Consider the following 4,763-nt stretch of genomic DNA (forward strand, 5'->3'; position numbering starts at 1 on the left):
AAAAAAGGAAAGAACCAAATACATAACCACCATAATTATGCCATTAAAATTCAATGTTAGAAAGACTTTAAATTTTTCGTCAAAAGAAAAAATCACTCGATAATGGCATTTCTGGTCGTTGTTTTGCGAAAAACACAGCTCTATAAGTGTAAAACAATTTCTAGAACACCTTTTTCACCCAAATTTCACTATTTTTGGGCAAAAATCTTGGTTTTGGGCTTAAGAAAGCTTTAATACGAGCTTAAAAAAAGTAAAACCGAGCTACTAATAATCTAATTAGCAACATAAAAACAGAAAAATTAAGCCATAAAAACACCTTGAAAAATATAATTATAAAAATAAATAAGCAAGGCTCCGGTACCGCTGTTTGATTTTGATGAGTACGACTTACTGCGGAAGGAAACTCTAGCAAAGACCACACTCACAATTAATATAATCATAAAACATAATTAACTTAAACAACAAGATTAAGAAAGAGATTAATACCTTTGGCGCATGCTTCACACTCATTAAAAGAGCTCTTACTTCGAAGGCTCTAAGTCTCGCTCGCACGAAGACCTCCAACGGAAGTCCACCCGCAACTCGACCCCGAAAACGGTCTAATTCTTAGAGGTTAGCTAAGCGCGACCTAAACCCGAGTAATTATATATGTTCAAATGTTATCTCAATAGAGATGCCTTTTTCAACACCTTACTCAAGTGCTTTTCCCAATACCCCAACTTAAGTATTTATGGGTAAAAGCATGAGTGAGATTTGCTCTTGCATTAATATGGGAGATTTTATTTTTAAATTAAAAATAAAATTAATTATCAAGCTACTAAGAATTAAACAAGTGGCATATTTAGAAGAAAGGTTAGGTGATGACCACTTGGAAAAGGGGGGACCAAGCTTGCTCCCCAATCTTGTCCCATAACCGACCACCTACACCCTTAAGCCTCCAATCCACGCGCGTTACGTGGCAGCCTCACTAGGGCACTAAGGCACCCTAAGTGCAGTGTGGCTGTTGTTGCACACTTGGCCCAGCATGCCACACACATATGTGCGGGCTGCTGACCAAGGCCTGCTAGCACACCATGCATATATGTGTAGACTGCTGGCCGAGGCCTGCTAGCACGCCATGCACATATGTGCGGGTTGCTGGTCAGGGCCTGCTAGCACGCCACGCAAATATGTGCGGGCTACTTGGCAGCCTAGCTAGCCATGATGCGCTAGCAAGCACCAGCTAGCCTAGGCTCGGCTTGGTGCGCTTCGTAGCCATCGTGCTTGGCCATATGCCCCTAGCTTGGTTTTCTTAGGGCATTTTAAAGCTAGGGGTGTTTTGGTAATTTTGTTGATTAATTAGTAAATTTCTCCTCTCGTCTTTTAAATTTTTCGACTTGACTTCCAACTCTCGGTTTCAATGCTCCAAGCACGAATTTCCGACGTCTAAATATTAATTACTCGGGAGACTCGTTAATTCCTTCTGAATTAATTCGTCGCGTCGTTTCGTTAGTTGCTTTGGTGTGACCCGAAGGGTTTGGTCAGATTTATCTATAATATTAATTATACATTAATATTAATGATCGGAAGCGGCCTCCACCTAGGATTTCCGATCACTTGACCTCCATGAATAATTAGCTTTCTGATAATTCCAAACCCTTTATCGGAATAATACACTTTTTCGAAGGACACCATTCCTTTTAGTAGCAGGCTGGGGACCTGAGTGGCAGGTCATGGATGCGGGCCGAAGGGTGGCAGCCCAACTTTACCCATCTTGAGGCTCAAGGTTGGGTGCCATATGGTTAGCTCACAATGAATGTGATTTCCCTTGGGAGCAAGTGAGGAAGTGGTCTTCACCTTACCATGTGACACTTGTTACTTAGTGATTCCTTGGTTTATTTAACTAGGAATTGAATTCAAATTTTTTTCCATGTGGAATCTTTTTGAGAAATAGTCTTACATTGAAAGATGAGAGGAATTCACAAGGAAGCACTCTTATAAATAGCTAAGGTATATCTTGGGATTATTCACTTCAGTAGGAACTCAGAAAGGAATCCCCACTTCAGAGAAAACCTTAAAATTCATATAATACTCGAGTAGTGTTTTGGTCCGACTAAGCTAAAGTCCGAGTAAGAGACCGACCAAGTCGAGTTACGGGTGGATACCGCAGGAGGTCTCTGCAATTGCAAGACTTGGCTTTGAAAGCATGCGACAAGGGTAAGATCGTCTTTTCTCTCTTTCTTGTTATTTATGTCATTTAGTTATATGAATTGTGAGCGGGTCTTGGGGGTCAGGTTTTCTTCCAAGATGAGATAAACTTACCAAAACTTAACAGTGATATCGAAGCCTTGCTCATTTATTTTTGTAACTAAAATTATCAAGGTCTTAAAATAGATTTAATATCTGGTTGTGTTGCTAATTAGATAAGTAGCTCGATTTTATTAATTTTAATCTCGTTGTATTTAGAATTTTGGCTATTGAGCTAAGAATTTCGCCTAAGACTAGTGAATTTTTGGTGGAATCGATATTCTAGAAACAATATGTTCCTTTTCGGTTTGCAAAAAAGCGAAATTCTGCTGAGAAATGCCTGTTTTGAGGGATTTTTCGTTTTGACAAAATTTTTAAATCTTCTAAACCTTTAATCTTGATGGCATATTAATTGTGATAATGTATTTGGTTCTTTCCTTTATGCTTCTGCAATTTTACATCACTTTTGAGCATAATTACTTACTAGTAATTGGTGCTTAATAGTTGGCTCAAATGTTCACGTAATTGCTTTAAGTATGAATAGTTTGTATCTTGAGGCTCTTAAGTTCTAAAGATTCAATATTTAGTTATTTTCACCACTACAAAAATTAGCAAACAAACCGTCCAAATATACCTTAGAAACCGCCCTAGAACGGGTCTCTATCTTAGGGGTTTGTTTGAGAAAGAGACATGTCCAAATGAGGGGGTCGGTTTTTAAGAAAGAACAGACCCGTTATTAAGAAAATGGGGTCTGGCATGTTGATTATTATAAAGTACAATTTCATAGGAGAAGAGACCCGTCATTAGAGTGATGGGGTTAGTTTGTTTAATAGATGAGACTCGTCATTACAGAAATGGGGTCTGTTTGATAAATGGAAACAAACCTCATAGACTGTTTTCTAGCTTTTTAATTTAAAAAAAAATAATTTAATTTGTTGTGTTTTAGTTTTGTTTTTAAATTTGATAATTTGTGTTCGATTAGAATTGGCGGAAATGTAAATACATCAAAAATCAACAAATGTGTTTTTTTTCATATTCAAATCAAACAATAAATAATCCATACAACGTTTTGAAACAAAAAATGTATGTACCTGTATAAACTAGAAATTTACAACTAAAACTAATTGAAATCTAAATTTATAAGTAAAAACTAAATGAAATTTACAAGAATAAACTACGGAGATCTACTGGCAGATAGACCAAATTATAGTTCTCAAATCTTGATAAAGCCAACGTAATCAACATTGCAGTCTCTAAGTTCATTTGATTGGCACTCAAGAGTTCATTTATTTCCATTCAACCTGAATACAAATTAACAAGAATCACAAAATAGTGAGAACAATTAATAACTTAAAAAATGAGAAAATTTAAATGAATAATTACTTACTCAACTTTATGAAATTAAGTCCCCGCTTTTGCCCATCCCGATGACCCCTTCATGTGTCAAACAATTTAACCAAAATTAAATTTAAAAAAAAAAACAAAAATTCGAGAACGGGGGGCGAAATAACTTGGAAGAGACTGTGGGTTCTATATTTCAAGAAAAATTAATCAGTGGGATGAAAATTGTTTAAGCAATAAAAAAAATAGCCAATTCATCCGTAACAATCAAGAAAAAAATACATATCAACATTAAAAAGTAGAAGGAAAATAAAAAACTGAGAATACCATTTATTCGGTGCTAAGGCTTATGTTGCCTAACAATAATATCAGGCATAGGCATAACCTTCGTACGAAGATCTGTGTTATCTTCTAATGTCCACCCTTGTTCCCCTTCATTAATACTTATATGATATAAAGCTTCTTTGCTTCGGTGTTATCTGCATAGTTCACCGTCGCCACTAGTAAACCCCCCCTATCCTACCGCAAATCAAAATCAAACATAATTTAAGGTTTCTGAGATAATTTTAGTAGTGTGATAGAATTTGGGGGTGATGATTATATTTGAAGTTAATTGTTGTGGGTAGAAATGATAAAGTATGGACATGATTCCAAGTCATGGGTTAGAGAGAGAGGAGGCGTTAGTAAAAAGAAATCACTAGAAAGAGGAGGAAATTTCCTCCAAAGATAAATAAAAAGGGCGATATAGAAATAAAGACCCGAACGAGTAAATTTGTAAAAGAAGGTAAGAGACCTGCTTACTCTGATAATGAGTCTCTTATCTATCTCTTCACCGAAGTGTTGGATCGTAAAAGTCCCGTTAGCTTTGATGATGGATCTCTTACATCTCAAGTTTTTTTGGTTTCATTAAATTGGTGGGTCCTAGTGCATATTAAGACCCGTTATTTTATCCAAGGGGTCTGTTATCTCTCAAAAGTTTTTTTATTATTAAATTAGTGGGTCCCAATACACATTAAAGACCCGTTATCTCTAATATAAGATGTCGTATATCAAACACACCCGTTGGCTGCAATGACAGATCTTTTATTAGCGGTCCTTTTTTTTTCAAATTTTGTAGTAGTGTTTAAGTGATTGGAACTTTGTGTTACTAAATTCCATGTATGTTAATTGAATTATTTTGATTTAATAATTATTAA

At 35.9% G+C, this 4,763-nt stretch overlaps 1 long non-coding RNA gene across 1 annotated transcript; it reads right to left on the bottom strand.

The window, feature by feature from the left end:
• Positions 1 to 3,341: 3,341 nt before the first annotated feature.
• LOC110739368 lies at positions 3,342 to 4,446 on the bottom strand. The gene is made up of 2 exons (XR_002514782.1): positions 3,895 to 4,446; positions 3,342 to 3,660 (listed from the first exon to the last, which is right to left on the bottom strand). It is a non-coding gene; the product is annotated as an uncharacterized LOC110739368 (long non-coding RNA).
• Positions 4,447 to 4,763: the final 317 nt, after the last annotated feature.

The sequence above is a fragment of the Chenopodium quinoa genome, unplaced genomic scaffold (assembly GCF_001683475.1).
Source record: "Chenopodium quinoa cultivar QQ74 unplaced genomic scaffold, ASM168347v1, whole genome shotgun sequence".
NCBI classification, from domain to species: domain Eukaryota; kingdom Viridiplantae; phylum Streptophyta; class Magnoliopsida; order Caryophyllales; family Amaranthaceae; genus Chenopodium; species Chenopodium quinoa.